We start from the raw sequence: 25,853 nt of genomic DNA on the forward strand, positions 1-25,853 counted from the left end.
AATACAGTTTATTTGTTTTTCCAATTCAATTCGAATAGGATTCCCAATTAAACCTACTGTCAAAATTTCTTTGGAAAAGGAATAGCATGCAATTGATTCCAGCTTTATGATAAATCACAACAAATGCTTTTTGTATGCACTTTCAATGTTATTCTTATATTCTGAAAAAGAACGAAGGAGAGAGTCAATTTCGTTGTCCAACAAACTTGACCTGTAAAAAGGTTCGAAGAGTATGTGTTCAAAATTTGAAACTGATGAATCAAATTGTTCAAAAGTTAGTGTAGAACAAGCAAACCTACAGACTGACAACGACTACTTGAGTCTAAAAATAGGAACTCGCTGAAGCTCGTTCAACTAGATTTGAATATCACATAATATAAATATTACAAGCTAACAATACAAAATCAAAATAAATGAAAAAACATAGTTAACAGATGATGTAGATCAAAAGTGAGAAAAACCAGTAATAGAGGAACTATGGGAGCAAACAAAAAGAAAAGAAACACTAAAATCCCACATGCAGAACCTATGCTCTTTCATAGTTCTTCTGAAATAGCATAGAGACACCCCAAAGAAATGAACTTCAGCTGCAGTCTTCTTTGTGATTAAGTAAGTAAATACCTACGTATGTCTTTTGTTGGTGGGGAATCCCTTGCGGAAAGGTTCATACTTCACCTAAAATAGGCCTATCATTAAAGCCGTCAGTGGGCCTTATGACTTCAACTTCTTGATGATACAAGGTAGTATTCAAATAATTACAATATTACTACTAATTCAATATATCTTTTAATATCATAATTCATTATTAGTACCTATCCTATTATTAGAGCTGCAATATTCCTTTCAAATTTAACAGAAATATTGTGATTTACAAATTGTATAGCCTACAGTATAAAGTTTGATCTTTGTCTTTCATTTTTATGAAAAAAAAAATGAAAAAGATTGTATTCATCCAAAAATCAGTACCTACAATAACAGGAAAATCTGTTTATCATCGAAACATAGAAATTTACAGTAATACGGTACCGGTATAATGATTTATTACTTATATTTTTATATTTCTAATACTGCTGGTATAATGATTTAGCATATAATGATGAGGCTCTTATAATATGAATGAATCATTGATTAGTTGTTTTTGCATACCGTACTTTTATAATTTGCTATTTCTAATGTCAGCTTATTCCAATTTAGTCATCTTCATTTAATTCACAAATTGTCGACTACCATATAATAGAGATATGAATATGTAGTCTCTTAAAACGTTATAAGTGTTTAATTTTCCATTATGAATTAATTCTTGAAACAGAGTTTTGTATATCACTCACTACTGTAATATTTCTATTTGACTTGAAGTGTACCGGTACATACTATAAAATACCGTACTTCTTTAATTGAATACTGATCAATAGAATTCGATATTTTCTACTGGTTATATGTTTTACATCCAGCATTTTTTATAGTATCGTTTTGACAATCAAATTCAGTTATGATTGTATATGATATTGGAAGTACGGTATTCTAAGTACCAACTTTTTGACAATGAAATTCATTTTTGATTGAATGATTTGATATTGGAAGTACAGTATTTATTCGAATCAAGTACTAAGTAAACGAGCGAATCGAGTTCTCAATTTTGACAAACCACTCTCTGTCTCAGACAGCACCGTATCGCGCATGCGTTAGCAACGGGGTTTTCCCGTTCCATTCAGTCAGATCTTTGAATGTAACGTTCTTTGTGATGATGGTTACCGAGCATTGTAACTGGAGCCAATCGTCATTCTATTTGATGAAGATATTATTATCAATGATGATTTATCGTTAAATTCAATATAATAATCAATATATTATCATTTTATTTAATAAAAGAGAGAGTACTTTTGAAAAATATAATCAATAAAATATAACAGTTGTTATTTAACTGATGTTAAAAAACACTATAACTAAGTCAGCATATTGTCATTTCAAAACAAAAACCGAACCCTCAACCTCCCCTTTTACATTTAAAACATCAATTAACATAACTACTATTTGGAAAATCTCTAATCCCTTCCAGCATATTGCAATTCCAAAGCAAAAACCTAACCTATCTTTCCACCTTTGAAATATCAAAAAGCATAATTCTACCTGGACCCTAGCCCTTTCTAGCATATTGCAATTTTAAAGCAAAAACCTAACCTAAACTTATGGAACATTATTAAATATAATCCAAAAAAACCTAACCACTAACCCCTAACCCCTTCACATTTAATAATTTAGATTTCAAAGCAAAGTCCTAACCCCCTAACCTATCCTTTCACATTTGACACATCAAAAAACATAACTCTAACTGCAACCTAGCCCCTTCTAGCATATTGCAATTTCAAAGCAAAAACCTAACCTATCCTAATAACACATTATTAAATATAACCTAAATAAAACCTAACCTCTAACCCTTTCACATTTGATACTTTAGATTTATTCGTCATCTTTAGAACAAAACATAAACATGTGGTTAATTTCATGAACATGTTCACAAACATGTGGTTCATTTCATGAACATGTTCACAAACATGTGGTTCAGAGCAAAATCCCAACACCCTAACCTATCCTTTTACCTTTGAAACATCAAAAAACATAACTCTACCTGGACCCTAGCCCCTTCTAGCATATTGCAATTTTAAAGCAAAAACCTAACCTATCCTAATAGAACATTATTAAATATAACCTGAATAAAAACTAACCCCTAACTCTTTCACATTTGTTGGACGATAGACAAGGATAGCAACACTATTGCAAATCGTACACTACCATTATAACGTGAACATCACTATACATACTCAAAGAATACTTTTGAATAACTATGTTATAACTGTGACTGTTGCTGGCTGTTACTCTGTTTCTGAGACAAAGAGAAGCTGCTCAATTTTGAGTTGAGGCTCGAGTCGTTCGTAGAGGCACTCAACCAACTGACCCAACTCCCATTTGACCCAACCTACCACTAGACCCAATTTTTTAAAAAAGAGAAAAACCGCGAAACCATTTGACCCAATAGACATCTGACCCAATATACCATTTGTCCCAACTCTATGAATATCAAAAACCCAACTGACCCAACTACTGTGCTGCACTCTGGCAAAACGTCTGCAATGTTCCAGGCTTGGTTACTCTCTACCTACGGTCTACTCTTCAGGTAAAAGTCTAGAAGGCCTTGAAACCAAGCACAACTGTTTTGACAGTTCTTGCTATCTTTGAGGTTAGATTTGTGTTATTTTGTGATTTTGAGGTTAGATCTGTATTATTAAATTTGGATGAGGTTATTAGATTTGGTAAAACCACCATAAAAGCAACTTATCAATCAGTAAATGATTGATGATTATTCAATTTGATATAGGTAACTTTTCACAACTAGATTTTACCTTACTCCAAGTATTGTAGTCTATTGTTGCTATCATAGTTTTTATTACTGAAAATGTAATACCAAATGTCACCACATAAGTAGGTTAGTCTTGACCGTCCTGACCATTGATATATATAGTTAGATGACTGAGCTATACCTTCAAGCGTTTGGAAGCATGATGCCTCCTTCATTTCTCGTCGCCATTGAATATCGGGCAAGAAGTCAGGCGCCCAGACAGACTTATATGGGAAAACATCGACTTTCATTGCGTTATATCTTTCGACATACTTGATGGATTTCAATATAATTTTTTTTTCAACTTTTCATCATTTCCATTACCATATGATACAATGATTTGTTCATTGAACTTTATTTTTAACTCGACCAAACATCTAATTTAGTGAACCTACCTCACTACAGATTTTATAGATTATTTATTACCAACATTTATTATAGATTGCTAATATTACCGTATATTTTATTAGATGGCAAATCACAAATTGTTGATTTAAGTACCGTATTGTGTAGAAGTAGAGGTAGAAATTGTTGAAATACCTGCTCAAATTTTCATAATAAATTAAAATTTATTTATTTATTCATCTTTCAACGGTACAACACCAATTTAACAAGAAAAATAACTTACTGTATAAAAACAGATACAAGCAAAAAAAGTATAAACTAGTGACCCGCTGGGTTGGAGAACTCGCTCATGAACTGTTGAATTGATCTTTGAAATCTGCAACGTGTAATTATATAGAGTTGGTGAGAATTATGGAAACAGCTAAATATTTCTTTTACAAGGATAAATTGACAGTAGGTTTCATGGGGAAACCTATTTGAATTGAAAAAAAAAACTACTTTTCTCTCCCTTTAAAAATTTTATCCGATATCTTGGGTCCGTCATAAAAATTCAACTTCATTTGGAAACCTGCTTCATTTTGAATCCAACTTCCTTTTTTCAAATTGGATGGTGATCATGTGATACATAATTTCGATACAGAATCTCAAGAGAAAGTTAATGGCGATATAAACCCGCACATCGATATCTCAAAACGTTTCAATGATCTTCTATTTTGAAGACAGTAATAATTCATACAAAATGAAATGAATGATAAACTACATTGAAAATACAAAGTATATAATTTAATTTTTTCAAGAGTTAGTAAACACTAACAGTAACTTCTACTCACATAATTATTTAATATTTTGAACAAAAAAAACAATCTGTCGTATTTTTTAATGTATCATTTATTCCATTTTTGTATGACTTTTTAGTAGATTTAAATGTGAATATCTTTGAAAATGGTTGATAAAGACCTATGATGTGCGGTATTCACCATTCATTTTCTCTTGAAATTCTGTTTTTACAAACTTTTACATTTAAAAAATAAATTTTGAAGCTATTGTACCGAAAAATACAGTTTATTTGTTTTTCCAATTCAATTCGAATAGGATTCCCAATTTAACCTACTGTCAAAATTTCTTTGGAAAAGGAATAGCATGCAATTGATTCCAGCTTTATGATAAATCACAACAAATGCTTTTTGTATGCACTTTCAATGTTATTCTTATATTCTGAAAAAGAACGAAGGAGAGAGTCAATTTCGTTGTCCAACAAACTTGACCTGTAAAAAGGTTCGAAGAGTATGTGTTCAAAATTTGAAACTGATAATCAAATTGTTCAAAAGTTAGTGTAGAACATGCAAACCTACAGACGGACAACGACTACTTGAGTCTAAAAGTAGGAACTCGCTGAAGCTCGTTCAACTAGATTTGAATATCACATAATATAAATATTACAAGCTAACAATACAAAATCAAAATAAATGAAAAAACATAGTTAACAGATGATGTAGATCAAAAGTGAAAAAACCAGTAATAGAGGAACTATGGGAGCAAAGAAAAGAAACACTAAAATCCCACATGCAGAACCTATGCTCTTCCATAGTTCTTCTGAAATAGCATAGAGACACCCCAAAGAAATGAACTTCAGCTGCAGTCTTCTTTGTGATTAAGTAAGTAAATACGTATGTCTTTTGTTGGTGGGGAATCCCTTGCGGAAAGGTTCATACTTCACCTAAATATATCATTAAAGCCGTCAGTGGGCCTTATGACTTCAACTTCTTGATGATACAAGGTAGTATTCAAATAATTACAATATTACTACTAATTCAATATATCTTTTAATATCATAATTCATTATTAGTACCTATCATATTATTAGAGCTGCAATATTCCTTTCAAATTTAACAGAAATATTGTGATTTACAAATTGTATAGCCTACAGTATAAAGTTTGATCTTTGTCTTTCATTTTTATGAAAAAAATGAAAAAGATTGTATTCATCCGAAAAACAGTACCTACAATAACAGGAAAGTCTGTTTCTTATCTTCGAAACATAGAACTGTACAGTAATACCGGTATAATGATTTATACTTATATTTTATTATATTTCTAATACTGGTATAATGATTTAGCATAATGATGAGGTTCTTATAATATGAATGAATTATTGATTATTAGTTGTTTTTTGCATACCGTACTTTTATAATTTGCTATTTCTAATGTCAGCTTATTCCAATTTAGTCATCTGCTTCATTTGATTCACAAATTGTCGACTACCGTATAATAAATTTTGTAGAGGTATGAATATGTAGTCTCTTAAAACGTTATAAGTGTTTAATTTTCCATTATGAATTAATTCTTGAAACAGAGTTTTGTATATCACTCACTACTGTAATATTTCTATTTGACTTGAAGTGTACCGGTACCTACCTACTATAAAATACCGTACTTCTTTAATTGAATACTGATCAATAAAATTTGATATTTTCTACTGGTTATATGTTTTACATCCAGCATTTTTTATAGTATCGTTTTGACAATCAAATTCAGTTATGATTGTATATGATATTGGAATTACGGTATTTATTCGAATCAAGTACTAAGTGAACGAGCGAATCGAGTTCTCAATTTTGAGTTGAGGCTCGAGTCGTTCGTAGATTTGTTTGCGATTGATCTTTGACGAACCTTCGAATACTTTCTTCGCAAATCAACTTTCAAATCTTCAACATTCATTCTTTGTACCATTTTTAAAGCTCATATAGCACACAGGAAACGCACCGTCACGTCAGTCGCACACCGGAGACGTCGTTTTTGCTCATTGCGCCGCGCCGCCAGACCACAACTGCCTTCATTCTGTATGCACCCGAAAGGTGGCGGCGTTCAGAGGAACGTTCCTCTCCTAGCGCGCGCCGCGCAGCCACAGAGGAAAAATTCCACTCCGTATTCTCCCAAGATTTCCGGCAGCGGAATAATTCCACGACTGAGCGGCGCGGCGCCTCTCCTGTGTGCTATGAGCACACAAGAGATTGAGATGTTGATTAAACAGATTGAGATGTTGCCAAAAAGATCACTCACTCGATCATCCTTCTTGAGGATGTAACAGCGTAACATTGGAAGTGCATTATAAAAAAAAATATTTTTAATTGTAAACACTTTATAATTATAATCCACACTAATAATCTATTATAATCCACAATTAATAGTATTTCCTCTATTAATGTGTGGATTATAACCACAACATATTTGTTGAATAAAATCAAGGTGTAGGTAAAATATTGGTAATCGTTCAACTAATATTGATATTCAGCTGTTAGTAAATTTTACTTGAAAATATTGTTTATGCAAAAATATTGATCATTCACTCATTAATACATTTATCCAAAAACTCGTGATGTATAGTAATCATTCGAGCAATTTCTACGTGCAAAAACCCAAAAGTATTTTGTCCTGACTGGGAGACTGGTTGTGGTCACCATATTAATATATTATTTATTCTTTTCCAAATAAAATAATCTTATTCATTATTTGTTACTTTTTTATCAGAAGATGATACTTTTTTCTATGATAACATAATCTTAAAATCATATAATTTTTTAAACTTCTCAGAAATCTAGGGCATTCAATCTACTCGATTATAGAGGCATGTGCGCACATACCATTTCCTTTTCCAAGATTTCACTTTTAGGTTACGTTTACAATGAAATGAACGTGAGGTTTTGTTCATTCTATTTTAAAATATTTCTCATTGTCCAGTTCTAAGTGGTATATTAGTGAGGAATTTTGCATTTTCAAAAATAAATCAAACTTGTATTAACATTCATTCAAAAAGCCATGAGTGCCGTAAGTATAAATATGATTAAGAATCTCTTTCAATGCGAATGCACTTGAAAGCCTTGCTACACTTAGTAAGCCTATATTGGCTTGGCTATGTAATTTTGTTTCACACATTCTAGCAATATAGTCTGCTTCATTTGTATAATAATAGTAAAGAGGTAAGATTTACAACGAGTACTTAGAAACTATCAGTATATTTTAAGTTTTACAGGTGGTTTGTCACAAAGTGACATTCCTATTTCTTACATCAGCCAAGTGCCAGATAAGCAAAATCTGGAAAGAGACAGACATATAAACACCTGACGCTTTTGTATACACAGCTATACACGTAACTAGTTGAAGGTAAATATGTGCATCCAATCACCTTAGTGATAATTGGGCAAGTTGGTATGAACTTCACTCCTGGCTCATTAATTTAAGACTTCTACAAACGTGGCTATTAATTACATGCTTCTGTAACCAGATAGATTTTGCAATAATTCTTCCCGTAAAGGACTACTAATATTCATCCATCGATATAAATATACTCCTTTTCTATTGGTATCCACGAATTGCTAATTTATTCATTTTTATTTTAGGAAGCAAAGCCATCGTTCAACAATATGAAGTCAGAAGACAGCTTAGACACTTGTAGCAATATTAAAACTCAGCTGAGCGACAAGGATCTGACACAATTGGAAAAACAAAACTCACGGATGGTATCACAGTTCATGGCCGACAAAATTGAACGTGAATCAAGGAAGCACTGGGACTTGTTCTATAAACGCAATGAGACTAGATTTTTCAAAGACCGCCACTGGACCACTAGGGAGTTTGTAGAATTAGCTGAGTGTGAAAGTAGTGAAAAAACTGTTCTATTTGAAGTGGGATGTGGTGTTGGTAACTTGATGTATCCTCTACTCGAGGACGGATTGAATTTGTTTGTGTATGCTTGTGATCTGTCACCTCGTGCTGTTGACTTTGTGAAAAGCCATGATCAATACTCTGAGGATAAGGTGAAAGCGTTCCAGGCTGACATAACTGGAGATGACCTAACCTTGAATGTGCCAGAAGCATCGGTGCACATTGTCAGTTTGATATTTGTTTTATCGGCCATACATCCTGATAAGCATGCGCTTGTTTTGAAGAATCTGTCCACTGTTATTCGTCCTGGAGGCAAGATTATATTCAGGGATTATGGCCTGTACGATATGGCGCAGTTGAGATTCAAACCCGGCCATAAAATTGCTGATAACTTCTACATGCGTCAGGATTGTACAAGGTATGTTAATTTATCCAAAATTTATACTTAGGTCTACTGTATCATATATACAACAACCGATATTTTCTTTGATTGGCATTATTGTATTACAATTCTCGATTATCGAGAGCCCTCTGAATCAAAAACAAGCTTATCGCTTCCCACATTCTGAAGTAGCTCTTTATCTTTTTGCCACCAGCTTTACTGCATTCACAACAATTCATTTGTTCAAACCTGATAGAAAATACGTCTAATTAAACTTTTATAAGCTAACATGTACTGACTTGAGGTCAATTCCTTAGAGGCGTTCTAGCAGCGCTATAAGCAGGAAGCTCTTGACGTAGTCAAGCCTGCTTATAGCTTTGAACGCTGCTAGAACGCCACTAAGGAATTGCATCTTCACATTGCAACATAACCCAAAAATTTGCAACATCCAAGTATGATATTAGTACTGATATACCGAAGAGAATCGATGTTTCCATTTTTGATAGTACTTTCCCAATATTTTATGTACCTTACAAAATGAACCTGATTTTTCGATACAGGAGACAAGAAGGATTACCTAAAAGAAGAGCGGTCCCATTAAGGCTGTGCAAAGGCTAAACATAAACTTTCTACTCGTGATATTTTTCAAAGTTTTTCGATTTGTATAGGTATTATCAAGCTATCAAAATGAAAAAGTTTTCTCAAGAAATTTTTTTTTCTGATCATTACTTTTTGAGATATGAGCGCCTAAAGATTACATTTTTGGGACTGAACATTTCAAATTCGGTAAGAGATAAATCCATGAGATTTAGAGGATAGATTCTTCATGGTATTGTTGATCTAGTAAAACAAAATTTCTGAAAATATTTATTTTTAAGATAGGTAGTTATTCAATTTACTAAAAATAACCGAAAATAACTTTTAGTTGAGTTATTTTTGGTAGATTAAATAACTTTTTCAAAAATTGATATTTTCAGAAAATCTTTGTTTTACTAGATCAACAATACCATCCATCCTCTAAATCTCATGGACTTACATCTTACCCAATTTGAAATGTTCTGTCCCAAAAATTCAAACTTCAGGTGATCATATCTCAAAAAGTAATGATGGGGAAAAAATGTTTTCCTGTGAAATCTTTTTCATTTTGATAGCTTGATGATATACACATCGAAAAACTTGGAAAAATATCACGAGTAGATAGTTTATTTTTAGCCTTTGCACAGAAGAGGACGCTGCCACTTTATGCACAACTTTCCGCGGTCCTATTAATAGGACGCTGGCACTGAACGCGTTGAAACGATAAAACTATAACACGAAAAATAATGCTCATATTATTACAATTTACTTTTACTATTCTATGTCTATATTGGCCAGAACCGTCTTTTAGATCTACATGGAGGTCAACCAATTTATTTTTATGTTTACAACTAGAAAACGTTTTTTTCAAGTAACTTGTGGTAATGAATTAATTTTCTCACTAGGTTCGAATATTAATATTCTCTGGACCATTATAGCCAAAATATTATCAAATTGATTTACTCCATATTAATTATTATTAAACGAAAATTAAACGCTGCAAATCTCTCCGGAGACTCCTGAAAATTATTATTGACAACAGGATAAACAGCTAATTCAAAAATTAGCTATTACAGGTAATTTTAGAATTAGCTGTTTATCCTGTTGTCAATATTTGATATTATGTAATTGATATTATACAATATATTAGATTATATTGGTATATGATTACTTGTTGAATAAACAGGTAATTTTTGAATAGTAGTGTTCATTGAATTTCCATCCAGCTGTTTATTACCCTGTTGTCAATATTTGTAGTAGCAGAAGTCTTCGGGGTGATTTGCATCATTTAATTCGAATTTTCGTTTATTAATAATTATTAATTCATTAGCATTTGAATAAATTTCAATAACAAATTTCCATCTGTAACTCTATAACTTATTATTGTATCAAGAATCGAGTGCAAATAAAATTTAACATACAGATAAAATCAGTATACACAAATGCGTGTGTATAAATGCAATTTATTATCAAGTTACAATTCTCATTAGCTTTGCAATGTAAATCATATGAAATTCACAATACCGGTATTATCTATTTTTGTTTCAGGAGCTATTTCTTCTCAACCGAGTACTTAACAAAGTTGGCCACCGATTGTGGATTCGAGGTGAAGACAAATTCGTATGTGTACAGGCGAACAGTAAACAAAAAAGAAGACATTGATGTCCCCAGGAGATTCGTGCAGGCAGTATTTGTAAAACCAACCTCATAGTCGCCACAACACTCAAATTGGTGCCCCAAATGTTGAAGATGAAGAGCTAAGCGTTGGTATGGTAAGTTGAAATTCTTAAGCCCGGTCCAGACGCCACCATCTGTCTTTTGCTCAAGCAAGAGACGGATGTAAAATTGCGTCCACAAGCATCCGGCTCATGTCGTCCGTTTTCCTTTATTTGTGCTCACAAGCTCAGTTCGTCATCAACTATGGAAGAGCTAGTACTCTTGGCCACTCTTGCTTCGTGTGTAAAAATAGGAAGAAAGGTAGAGTTGACACCTGACTGCTCAGTATACTCACTCATATACCACTATATACCACTCACTCATCGAGAAGTTAATGAATATTCCAATCTGCAATAGAAACCAAGTGAAGTAGGCTAGCTACTGTATGTCCTGCGTATGTCATATAATTAAACATTGGCAACAAGCCAAGGGTATTGTACTTATACAATACAAGGGTATTGAGTGAAATGATTTTCATAATTTCATGGTGCCTGTCACAGTGAGGATAGAATGTAAAGTTGCGTACACATACTCGTGCTTCCAACCCGCACCGAGCACGCTCCTCCCTCGTACCGCCCACGTACCACCATCGCACAGCAATCGCTCCGCCTCCGCTCTCTACTCGCACCGATCATGAACGTTACGGAAGATGGTAGATCTTCTCGCGTTCCCCGGTCGAACCATTGTTGCTCGCCGGTCGATCATCAATCGCTCTGCTGGAGTGACGTTCGGTCTTGGAGCGGAACGAAAGTCTGTACGCACCTTAATACATTCTATACTCTCTGGCCTGTCATCGCCTTGACAATGATGTTTGACTCTGTCAATGACTGATGGAAATTGGGCTTGATATGGTTCATCGAGTCTGAATTGTATACGGTTGACATATATCCGGTAGATGAATAATAATTATATCGTACTTTTTCGCTGATTCAACTGGAGAATGCTATATTTAACAACATAATGACAAAAATATTACTGTTAATCAGTGGCGAAGCTACCTATAACTAGAAGGGGAGTCTAGGAATTCTGAAGCTTACCTTAAATTTTCTTGTAGATTAAATCTATGCGCCTGTCTTTCTTCTGTGCAAAGACATCAATAATTCGGTCTTTGAAGCTCTGGCTGTTTGACAGTTCGTGCAAAAGAGATTTCTCTATTGCCAGTGTGCTCAAGTTGGTGAGTCTATCATTGGTCATAGAATTTCTTAAAAATGTTTTTATGCGTTTTAGTGCACTCATTGATCTCTCACTGGAACATGTTGTCACTGGAAATGTGAGCACTAAACGAATTAAACGTGTAGTTTGTTCATAAACAGGATCCAGACCATTATCCAAAAAATACTGCAACAATAAAATTTCTGTGGGGGTAGATGCTTGGAATTGTCAGAGTAAATGTTTAAGAGTTCATTTTGCAGTTGCTCGCTATCAAAGAAAGGATAATTTTTCAAGAGCTGATCCAACTTGGAGGTTGGAAAATTGTCATTGTAGGATGGAAACTGACTCTCATCCAGTAATTCTGCAAAGTGAAAGTTCTCAAAATCACAGAACCTTGTTTCCATCTGCACCACTATGGTATCAACTATTTCATATGCAGTTGCTTTTAGGGTTGGCAAAACAAATTTTTCTGTTGTCACTTCAGTATTGAGCTCTATGCTGGATTCGACACATTCATTGATTGTTTCCTCATTTCTCAAGTTCTGTAGATTTTTAATTGTTTCTTTTATCTCATGATTGCAAATATTCACATTTGATGTACACTTCAGTTGCAACACCTTGAATAAATGGTCAGTGAAACTGAAATTTTATTGAAAAAGCAAAGGAGGAATAGGAAGTTTAGGTCGTCCAATCTCTTGAAAAGTCCTAAGGCACCATTCACTGATTCACCATCCCATTCATCATAATTTTCAATGACTTGCCCAAGAGCTTCTTTCAAGCCTTTGAAATGAGATGAAATTGTCGTTGTTGCCCTGGAGTGAAAGTTCCATCGCGTTGTGCAAGCTTGAGGAAGTTTGAACCCTTTATCCCTCAACACTTGTGTTCTTTTTGAAGATTTGCTGAAATATGTATGGAAGGCAGTCAAATCATATGTGAAGAAACGCACTTTCTTTATAGTTTTTGCTCCATACAAGAGAACCAAATTAAGTTGGTGGGCATAGCAATGTATGAACATTGCCAGTGGGCAATCTTGCTTTATAATCGCTTGCACACCCCCTCTAGAACCGGCCATTACTGAAGCACCATCATAAGTCTGACATATCAATTTTTTATCCACACCCCATTTCTTCAAGACATTCAAAATTACAGTTGCTAGACCAGCAGCACTTTTATCCTTCGAAACATCATAAAAACCAACAAACCTCTCATAAACATTGTAATTTACACAATAACGGAGTATAATGTTCATTTGTGTCTGACAAGAGACGTCCAATGTTTCATCAGCCTGAACCGATACAAACTCACAAGTTGAAAGCTGTTTTTGAATTTCTTCATTCACCACTTGTGTCACACAGTCAATAATATCATTTTGAATCTCACTTGAAGTTCCTTTGAATCCTGATGCTGCTCCAAGATGCTCTCTCATGAATTGTTCTTCTTGTGCCAGCAGTTCAAGAGTTTCAAGGTAGTTGCCTCTATTCACAGAATTACTACTCTCAACATGCCCCCGGAAAGGAAGTTCTTGTTTACCAAGAAAACAAACCACTTGAACTAATCTACCAACAACCCGTCGATTATGTGTTACTACCTCATTATGTTTCAGAGCTGCAAGACGTGCTGCTTCTGATAATGCATGCTCTACTCTATTCCTGCCAAGAAGAAGAAAACGCTCACTATTTAGAATATGTCTTTTAGAAATCTGGTGTTTTCATGCTCTCCTATGAAAGTTTTTAAGGATACTGATTCCAGTCTGATTCCATTCACTATCACCCCCAAATAACAAACAAACATAACAATAAAATGTACAGTCTGTCACACTTGCCGTAAGCCATTGATAATTCTTATACCATTGGGACTGAAAAGTTCTTGCTTGATTGCCATCTTTTTGAACAATTTTCAGTAATGGTTGTGGCCGCTTGTCTTTCAGAGCACATTTTGCTTCAAAAGATAAAGAAGAAAACGGAGTTTGAAGCAAATACTTCACCAGATCATTACACTGATCCATAGCCTAATTATTAAGAAGTTGGAAATTATGGTGAAAGTTCAACAACAAATTGGAGATAAAATTTCGAAATTGAAAAAAATATTCGATTTCATTATTTATGATTATGGGTAAATGAGAACAAACCGCCGAAACCGAGTTTTAGGTTAAGAACGCGCCAAATGTTACCGTTACATGAGACATAATAAACCAACTGATTTATTTGAAATCTTCAAATTATTTTGAAAAGCATCGATTGCTTCAATGTCGACTGTTCGATACATCGAGATCAAGACATCGATAATATCGATTCGATATGGAACTCTAACTAGGAGCCTAGACTCCAAGCCCCACTATGTAGCATTGGTGCTACGTCACGTTGTCATAGCAACCATATCATACGCCACGCCTATTATGAATGAAGTAGGAGTCTTATAAGTACGAGACTCACAATGGTGAAAGAATAGCCAGTCGACTGTCGGCCAGATAGAGGGAGCCACATAACAGTCTGTTAGGCGGTCTGGCCAATTTTTATCCAAATTTGGAAAGATATCTATATGCGTGCTAATAAAAAATAGTATTCACATTTATCGTAATTAATTTTGGGAAGTCTCAGACTCTCAGATTCCCCTTCAGCTTCGCCACTACTGTTAATCGCTAAATGGCTTTGTTTACATGTCATATCTTGAGACACAGTGATTGTAAATGGATTGAAATTTTGTAGATAGTATTCCTATCAACCAACAATATAGTACATCTTATTATAAATCATGATAGTAAATCATAATATCAACATCAAATTCTGAGTGTATCATGAGAATCAAGAAAGAAAAAAGGGTTATACAATAAATAAAAAAAAACTTGCTTATTTTCAAGTATTCGCGAGGCATTTTATTAATTTGTGGGTGCTGAATCCGAATCTGTAATCTCAATTTATCTATCTCCATTTTTACGCGATTTAGGTTTTGGTGGATAGGATTTGGACAGTTTGATGGAAAAAGATTCGCAGCCGATACATTTTAAGTTTGGCGACTTAAGCTTGAAGACCCATCCGTTTTACCGTCCAGACGCAACGACTTACATGCTCCGACTTTTGCTTGAGCAAAAGACTGAAGCTTAACTTGAGCGTCTGGACCGGGCTTTATGTTGGCTCGCTGGCTTCCCTCCACCAATTGCACACAGAGACGTCCACTAGACCTGGGTACTACGTCCACTAGACCTGGGTACTAGTGGCGGCTGCTAAAATTCCATCTATTGTCCCTGTGAGAAGGGTCTCGAACGCTGCTATGTCACTGTATGGCTAGTTAGTGGATGCCACTAATTGTCAGATCTAGTGGACGCCACTAATTGTCAGATGTAGTGGACGCCACTAATTGTCAGATGTAGTGGACGCCACTAATTGTCAGATGTAGTGGACGCCACTAATTGTCAGATGTAGTGGACGCCACTAATTGTCAGATGTAGTGGACGCCACTAATTGTCAGATCTAGTGGACGCCACTAATTGTCAGATGTAGTGGACGTCACTAATTGTCAGATGTAGTGGACGCCACTAATTGTCAGATCTAGTGGACGCCACTAATTGTCAGATGTAGTGGACGTCACTAATTGTCAGATGTATTGGACGCCACTAATTGTCAGATGTAGTGGACGCCACTAATTGTCAGATCTAGTGGACGCCACTATTGTTCCTGTGTGCAGGAGGCTCAACCGTTAAAGTTACTTTCATTCTTGTAAAATATCTGTCAGTCGGTTGGTGTTCATATTCGTGACAAATGAAAAATGATAATTTCCAAGATTTGGTTGATATTCGGGATTTGGATAGAGGTTGGCTTAACAAGTGTTCTGCTATAATATGAGACATTTTACTACGTTGAGTTATTCACTTAAAATCTTACCTCCTCTCTCTAGATTGTAAGATGACCATGTAACATTGAACGTAAAGAATTAATTTCTATGACATTGTTTATAAGAAAATTTGATATAATATGATTGAACATTCTGAAGGAAACGTGTATTTTTATGCAATTGCAACTTACTAAAAGCAATAATTGTCTACGTCTACTTGAAAAGTAACAATTACTAACAAAGATATTGATGAAATGAAAATTAAGATACTATAGTAAGGTTCTCGTTATAAAGTTAGTGAAAAAGGCAGGACTACAGCTTTGCCGATTCTCTACGTTGCCATTGCATTATGGTTTTTCAACCGACTACCACAGTGCGTTCGTGACATGGAGATCGGGTTTCCATAGGTTCCTAAAGAAACTAATCAACTTCCCCCTCTACTCTCTAATGCCGCATCTACATGTTGGCCCAATGAAGGCCAATGTCGACCAGCGCCAGTGTGTGGATGGGTGGTTTGCCAGCGCTGGCCTTCATTGGCCTTTGTAAGGAATTGCACCTTTATCAGGCTGGGCCAGCTTGTGGCTGCGGCATAAGACAAGACGAGTTAGACGACTTTTTGGAACAATTTTGAGATGGCTCCGTTCAAAACAGATGTAATAAGACTAAAAGTAATAGTTGACCCGCAGATCCTTGCAAAACGTACTATCTACGAACTAAGGTCATCTCAGTTTTAATGTTTCTTAACTCCTGACGAAATAGGTAATATACCTTTGAGCTTTATTTTTTCTGAAGGATAATATTTTTTTTGCAAATTTTTCATGTCATGTAAATTTATGAGACAATAAGGCCGGTTACAGAGCTTGACCGACCGTCAGTGCGTACTTCAGTCGCGCATGTCTTTTCCATTGATATTCCATGTATCCGTACAGAGCAGGACTGACGGCACGCATACGCACGGTCAGGACCATGCGTTTTACACTGCGTACGAAGACCAACGGTCGAGCTCGTGCGCATCCGTTCCATCGGTCGACTGACGCGCTATTGAAACAAATAGAAGCTTTCAGAGCTTCAGTACTGATCAGTAGCCTGATCGCAACATAACCAATGTGCTGACACCTCTGCCCGACAAGCAGCTGATATTGAATTGAATAGCGTAATGCATGAATTCAATTAATAGTGTCATATTTGAATTCAGAGTTTTTCTATACATTTTTCAATCATTTCTAAATTTTTTATGTGAAAAATAATATGTTATTAATATTATCTACATTTAGATGGAGAAAACTAGGAAAATGAAAACTGGGAAAACTACATGTAGATTAATATTATTTAATTGACGTGTCATACACTGTTGGAGCTATGCTCATAATATATACAGTTTCACAAGACAAAATAATAATAATTTGATCCGTAGCTTAAAGTGACTGCAAGTCATCCCAATGGTGATACAAGCTCGAAATAACTCATCAAAATTTCTGATGGACATTCTGAGGTTGTTAAAAAATATATCTTCATCCCCATCAATGATGTATATAATGGTACTAAATTCCCTTTGAAATGCTCTTTGAGCGACCATCGGGTGAACTTGATATCTACGTCTTTTAATCTTTCGTTTACGAAGATAATAAGCTGCAATTAAACAATCTGTAAAGGCATCCATTTTGTGAGTCAGAAAAACTGATGTATAGTTAGGATGGTGCATACGCACTGGCGGTCGGTCGAGCTCTGTAACAGGCCTAGAGAAGTTTCAAAATCAAATCCATCCGGTAACTGTGACCGCCGGTCATGGATTGAAACTAATCAATTAGTAGATAGCTTGATGGCTCTATAGATTCCGGTATATCTTATGTAATATTAACTTTTTATTCTTGTTAATGGTAGTCAATTATATTTTATTCTTCAAGAAAATAATATAATTTCTCAGTGATTCCATTTATTAAATTTTCTTAGTTATTGGGATCAAATATTTTATTGATTAATTATATTCCTACATGGTTCAAAAACAATCTGACAACGTTGCAGAGCTAGAAAAGGATAGCGCTATCTGCTTTGTCTAATGACAGACAAGGATAGCAACATCAATGTTAATCAAGTACTCACTATAACGTGGACCTCACTAAAATAAATAATTCATCTCAAATCACCGCATATCTCTTTTTTATATGTATTATTATGTTGCAAAATGATGAAATCGTAGTGCATTTGATGATTGTCTTAATGACAGTTGGCATGAGAATGAAACAAAAGCACTAATATGGTCTGCTAGTAATTCATAAATTTCTAAAGTAGCTTTAACTATCAATAGTCTTCCATTTTTCTGGTAAAGCAACTTGGTATAGTTGCATAAGGTCATGTAAGTTAGTACTGTAGTAAATTTCATTAAAACTCATTTTTTTTTATATTATTTTTTAGCAGACTGTACAGTGCTTCTGATTGCAACAAAATAATTTTAATTGAATTCAATTGTACCATAATATTTTTAAACTGTGATTGCAGTTACAAAACCTTTCAATCGTAATAAAACTGTAATAATATTGAATCAATGTCTGTAGTCAATATTTATTTATTTATTCGTGGATAAATAAATAATATACATTGTCTTTTCACCATTTCTATAATGTGTTTTTTTTCTGTTTCATGTATTGTTTGAATCAATTAGACCTCAATTCGGGACTTGAAAATCCGTATCCTACTTTATTCAACAAAAGAAAATGGACAATTATGGAAGGTAAAAATTATAATTGTTGATATTTTAGCCTATTTTAATTACTGTTTAAGGCCCTATTTCCGTGTAGGCCTGATTTTTATCGATTCTTTCAGTTCTGCTAACTCAAGCACTTTATCGTTCAATTGTAATTCTCATTTTGTTGATTTCGACAAAAAATGTAGCTTTCAAGTAATTGATGAACCTTGAAAGAAGTGAATGAAACCTTGAAGAGTGTTCAATGGTATGTCCTTATACAGGCTGATAAATTTCTTTTACTGTTTCCATTTTGTTAGTTTATTTCTTATATTATACTTCATTTTCACAACTTGAAAATGACCTAAGTTATGGTCGAAACTAGTCGTTGTAATATTTTAAATAATAAAGGGTACTACAAGTTTCAATATTGTTTTATTAATTCATAGCGCAGTATAAGATTGAAATTATTCTCTTCAATAACACTATCATTATTTGTATTTCGTAATATTTGTCTGTGATGATAATTTATGCGATGAAATATCAATGATATCCTTATTAGCTCTATCTGAGACAAATTTAATTAAAAAATGGTTTTCGTGCTTTTTCCACACATCGTCGAGGGTAACGTTCTCGGGACCGGGGTTCAGCTCAACACCTCCGATAATGGTTTAATTAAGAAAGGTTTTTAATGCATTCCCGAGCCATCTTGGATCAGTTAGTTAGATCTTACAACTCAAGTAATCTATAATTTCTTCGGTATTCGGTTCAATTCTTTTTTTGCCAGTCAATTGAATATAATTAGCAAAACATTGAATAGAAGTAGAAGTTGTTAGTTCTAAGTAATTTTGAAAGAAATCCTAGGATTCAATTCAGCTGTATAATCTTATTTGTATAGCTAAATCCAATGACTAGTTGCTAGTCACTAGATTCTAGTTTTTATCCAATCGACCCAGTGTATTTTACGTCTTCTCATTACACAAGCAAAAGTAATGAAATGTATTCATCAATTAAGCGAAGGAGCATGATGGTAGAATATCTCGTATAAGTTTACATCTAAGTATAATTAAAAATTTAATGAACAATTAAAATTTTAATTGTATCTTGATAAGTCCATGATGATAGTTTCACTCATGAACTATTTATGATATGCATATTAGCTCTATCTGAGACTCTATCAAGTGGATTTAATTATGTTAAAGTTATTGTTGACCGAGCGAAGTGAGGTCCAAGATTCAAGTCGACGGTTTGGCATTTCTCTTAATGTTTATATGTTGCGCATTTACGGCGAAACGCGGTAATAGATTTTCATGAATTGACAGGTATGTTCCTTTTTTAATTGCGCGTCGACGTATATACAAGGTTTTTGGAAATTTTGCATTTCAAGGATAATATAAAAGGAAAAAGGAGCCTCCTTCATACGCCAATATTAGAGTAAAAATCAGACTATAGAATAATTATTCATCATAAATAAGCTGACAAGTGATTATACAGATGTGTGGAGAAGCCAGTCTATTGCTGTATTTCCGTAAAGTTTATAGTTTCAATCAGGTACTTATGGATGAGAATACTGCGTGAGGTCTACTGTTCACAGAACTACTAGTAATTGGAAACTCACAATAACTTATCGTGAACACAATTAAGTTTGTGAATTCTATCGATTGAGCAATTTAGCCTTTTTCATTTGTCAGTGATTATAACCAAACTAATGAAATAATGATGATCTCATTATTAGCTCTATATGAGACAAATGAGTTACATCAATTATTAAATGAACGAATGAGTTTTCAGTTTATATATTTGAATGTATTTCAAATAATTTTTGGAAGTTTTTTAATCAAAAATATTTTAATAGAATACTGCCTGAATTTGTCCGTGATGATAATCTTAACAGATGAAATATCAATGATAACTTTTATTAGCTCTATCTGAGACAAATCAAATGACTTGATAACTAGTAGCTCTGTGAACAGTAGGTCTCACGCAGTTTTCTCATCCACAAGTATCTAGTGTCACCTATTCACTGGCTTCTCCAGACATCTGTGTAATGCATGCAATAAATAATCCACTTGTCAGCTGATTGATTATGAATGATTCTATAGTGTGATTAATCCTTCAGGGTAGATGATAATATTTAGTGATATCGGATTATGGAGGAAATTCCTTTTCCTTTCATTATTATCCTTGAAATGAAAAATTTCAAAAGACCTTGTGTATATATTGACGCGCAGTTAAAAAATTAATATTCCTGCCAAATCTTGATAGAATTCTATCAACGCGTTTGGCCGTAAATGCATTTCATACATACAGACAGACGAAAGAAAATCCGAGTTAGAACATAGACCTCACTGAGTTTGGTCAATTATTCAGGATATTTTCCAGAGATTGTACTCTACTCAAATATTGATATTGAATTTTGACAAAATCTCTTCAATATTGCTCTTGCACCATTTGTATGAATTTGTCTATGATGTTAAATGTATATGTGTGAACATTTATGATTATCTTATTAGCTCTATCTGAGACAAATAAATGGTGAAACAATTGTATTATACATTTTTTTCTTGTAGGGTAAAATTTCAAACCATCTGCTTTTCTTTTCAGGCTCGTACCTATTATTTGTTTGGAATGGACGTTTCTTATCATTGATATATCGTGACCTAGTTTCTCAAGGCCTCCCGAGGTAAATGTGTTTTCTCATAGAAAAAGTGTGATAATAATTCAAGGGATTCACAATATAAGCTGGCAACACTTGTATGATTAAATATTCTAGTCATTATTTTATTAGTAGTTGAAGGGATGTCCCTCATTTTTAATCACAACCTATGATCTGTAATCACACTACGACCTCTAATATTGAGCTCTTACAATACACGACAAAAGGAGCACGTTGTGAGACCTAGGGTTCGACTGCACAAATCTATTAAAAGCCATAGGTATCAACAGATTCTTCTCTACAATAAATTACCAAGCAGTGTGAAAAAGTTACCATCGAAAAAATTCAGTAGAGTCTTAGGTAACTGGCTGAAAGCAAAAACGTTCGACTCAACGGAAGAATTTTTGCAATGCGAGGTATCTGATATGGGTTGATGAGAAATGATTGCAATCTTGATGGTATGGTACTGATACACAATGACATAGGCTATTTCAACTAGACTATAAGTATAATGAACTTGTAAATTTTATGATATTTAAATGTAAACTGTTTCAACTATATGTTACTTAAGACAGATGTTGTATTATAATTATTGTATTATAAATAGTTTCATTGTTTGACGATACTTATTGCTTTTATGTAAAGTTTTTCGGCAAATAAAATTCTTGATTCTTGAGCTCAAGACACGATGTATTCATTTAAAAAGTAGAAACTTCTCAAAAAAAGATAAATCATAAAACTGAATTGAATAAAAAATAGTATTTTATCCCCTGTCCAACTAACTTATCTCGCTGTAATGATGATAATAGACCTAATTGACACTCCATGATTTTGCATGTAATTAGCTCTATCTGATAATTATTTTCCTTACTCGTACAATATGTGATTCTGCTGACAGAAGTCTAATACATTCTCATTATTTTCAGGAGCACTTGGAATGGATTTTGAATTTGTAGAATAGAGTCGAGTGGCTGATGACAATTTTACAGTCGATCTTGAATCTGCAGTCAGGCTACAATTTTGTGAACTTCAAACTTGAATATCAGACTGAGAATTTTTTCCATATTCAGGTAATTTTTATCCAAATTGTTCATATTCCTAAAACAATAGCTACATAACCTCTAGACTGTGTATTCTAAATGAAGGTTTTTCGCAGTTTTGGACGAATGCCTGTTGAAATGTATATTTATATGAATAAATATTTAATTGTATCTCTCATATATTAATATAGCTCATTTTAAATCGTAACTTTTTAAATTTTTGTACCCAAATGCGTTTTAATACACTTATACAAATAAACTTGAACATCAAATATACGAACAAAAAATATACAACATCTAATAACCCATGTATTATTAATTCAATAAATAACATTTTCTGCTAATTTGGCATAAAAGTGTTTTTACCTTAGAATTTAATAATGTATAATATACAGTCAAGATATGTTTTTTTTTAATTTTATTAATTTTATTTTCATTTCTGTAGCCTATGTTTTTCCAGAACGAAGGGTATTAATTCAACAACCTCTTGAATTTATTTGTGAGTTCATTTCAAATTCATTATAATCAAATTGAAGAACAACAATTTTACATATGTCATTTCAATCAGTGTAATTTATTTATTTATTTATTTATTTATTTATTCATTTATTGCATAAAACACTATAATCATAATACTATTATGACATTGGAGGAAAAACTAGGCTGAGCTGTACTATTTCTCTCCAAAAATTTTGATAAAATGTTAATGTTGTCCAAAAGTTAAGGTTATGTAAGCACACACTGCTTCGTCACTTGATTTTCGGTCCAAGAATTCAAAAATTGAATTGAAAAATTGAGAATTTTGAATTTTGAAGGTTGATGTTATACTCTAAATGAATCACAGAATGTATCACAATAAATTAAAAACTTTAAAAATATTGCACTTATTTATCAACAGATTCTTCTCTACAATAAATCACCAAGCAGTGTGAAAAAGTTACCATCGAAAAAATTCAGTAGAGTCTTAGGTAACTGGCTGAAAGCAAAAACGTTTGACTCAACGGAAGAATTTTTCCTCAGAATAGAATAATATTTAACAGATAACTTTGCAATGAAATTGAAACTATTTAGTTACATTTGAAGCTTCCTCATTTGTTATTTTCATCAATTATTATTACTTACATCAATTATTATTATCAACATCTTATGATGTTGTGTTGACAATACTAAGCATAATTGCTTCAAGTTTGAATATTCAGCTGTTTTTCTCTCAAGTTTTGATTTTGCTAAATACATTGAAAACCGAGTAAGCAGTCTGCATAATCTGAAAAATACATAAAGGCTAATTATTCTTGAATAATTTTTATAATTAAAAAGTTCAAATCATAAAAATGTCATTCCAATATTGCAAATTTCAAATACTAGGCTAAATTAATTCAAGCAAATTTATTTTTCAATGATTAAATGATTGATTTTCTCAATATTAAGATTGTATATTTTGTTGATTAATTATATTTTAAATGGTTAAATACGATCTGGCATCATTGCGGAGGTAGAAAAGGATAGCGCTATGTGCTTGTCGAATGATAGACAAGGGTAAAGGAGCACAAATAGTAATCAAATACTGCCATTATAACGTGGACGACCTCACTATAGTGTCAAGTGTAAAATAATAGTCTACTATAAATATCATAACTACTAATAATATAACTACACCTTTTCCAATTTTATTTGAAAAAGTATCAAGTTAATTTGAGAAAGTATCAATTGTATTTGAGAATAGTCACTTGTAATTGAGAGAATATCAGATGTAGATGAGAATAGTTAATTGTATTTTGGAAGTCATCACATGTAATTGAGAATAGTGAATTGTATTTGAGAAATCTTCAAATGTAAATGAAAAATATCAATTGAAAATGAGAACATTTTCCAATTGACATGTCGTGACTCTTCTGTAGGTTTGATTTGAGCAGCAAAGGATACTGTACTACGTACACAGTATTCCAATTACTATCATAGGCTTTGCATGGAGGAAAATTAACATTTTCAATGGTGAAAGTATTTCCCCTGTACTGTTTACGAATGATTAATGAGTATCATTTCTATGTATGTATTGGCAACGCGACTTTTGTCTCCAAACATTTTGTGAAACAGCACTTGATGAAGATGAAATTCTCTATGTTTACGACGCAATTGAACTTCAATGAATTATCTCGTGATCAATCAATTCGGCAATTCTTCAATGGATTTTGGGGCTTGAAAATAATTTTTATTCAAAAACTAAACGTTTCATTGCAATATTAATATATTATTTTATATGAGTACAGTTATGAAAAATATAAGTACTGTAAGTACTGGTTTTTTAAAATCATTTCCCAATTACAACTGGCAACTTCTCGATTTCAAATCGTATGTTCTCAAATTGAAATGATACTTTCTCAAATAAAATTCACTATTCTCAACTACAAGTGATGACTTCTCAAATACAATTGACTATTCTCATTTACATCTGACGTTTTCTCAAATACAAATGACTATTCTCAATATTACAATTGATACTATCTCAAATACAGTTGGAAAAGGTGTAGTGTAAAATAGTATTTTCGTATTATACAGAACTTCTCTATATTCGTAAAACTCCTGGCTTCTGGTTTCTTGAAATAGATTTATTCAAATTGCATTCCATTATTTAATTATCGAGTATATTGTGATAATCAAACCTGTAGAAACATGTTGAGATTGATATTATAAATTCCAGAAGCAGACAGCATAAACGTAGATTCGGTTTGCACCTGGAAGATGTTGAGAATCTTTTTCTGGTTTGAGTTGAAGCTATACCAGTGGACACTGTACAGCATTTCGCGAACGTTAGAGCTCTGAAACAGCAGACACTAGACTTAATCATACTTATTTAAACAGTCAAGAAGCCGTAGGCTATTGTGGGGTCCACGTTATAATGGCAGTATTTGATTGACATTGGTGTTGCTCTCCTTGTCTATTATTCGACAAGGCGCTATCCTTTTCTAGCTCTGCAACGTAGCCAAATCGTTTTTTAACAATGTAGAAGTATAATTAACAAGATATTCAACATCGATTATTATTTAGTATTTGAAAAATATATTTGCTTGACGAATAAAATATAATTGGTTATTTTAAACAAGAATGAACAGTAGTATTACATTAGATATACCGGTATCAGCTATCAACTATAGAAGGCAGTGGCAAGGCAAAATCGGCAACGCTGGTCTCTTATCTTTCTCCACTTCCATTATAACGTGGACCTCACTAGTAGTGGATAGAGTGCTAGCCTATCAGCCCAGATTTGACTAGGTCACTCCCGTGGAATTATAACTATACACTTTTGGTCCAAGCAATAAGGGTTTTCTTCAAATAAGCGAATAGACTTTAACCAGGCACGAGCAAAAACCTATGTGGTCATCATTCACCAAAAAAATGCAAATAAAGATTTGTGCACATAACTG

The 25,853-nt window shown here is 33.4% G+C and overlaps 1 protein-coding gene across 1 annotated transcript in view; it reads left to right on the forward strand.

The window, feature by feature from the left end:
* The first annotated feature begins 7,392 nt into the window (after window positions 1–7,392).
* The window catches only part of LOC111056636 (pre-rRNA-processing protein TSR1 homolog), a 432,307-nt gene continuing 413,846 nt past the window's right edge, over window positions 7,393–25,853 (forward strand). The window contains exons 1-4 of the transcript XR_005571905.1: window positions 7,393–7,564; window positions 8,137–8,819; window positions 10,908–11,131; window positions 18,715–18,783. The gene's annotated coding sequence lies outside the window, so the exon portion shown is untranslated. The remainder of the gene's footprint in view (window positions 7,565–8,136; window positions 8,820–10,907; window positions 11,132–18,714; window positions 18,784–25,853) is intronic.

This window comes from Nilaparvata lugens, chromosome 7 (genome assembly GCF_014356525.2).
Source record: "Nilaparvata lugens isolate BPH chromosome 7, ASM1435652v1, whole genome shotgun sequence".
Classification (NCBI taxonomy): Eukaryota; Metazoa; Arthropoda; class Insecta; order Hemiptera; family Delphacidae; genus Nilaparvata; species Nilaparvata lugens.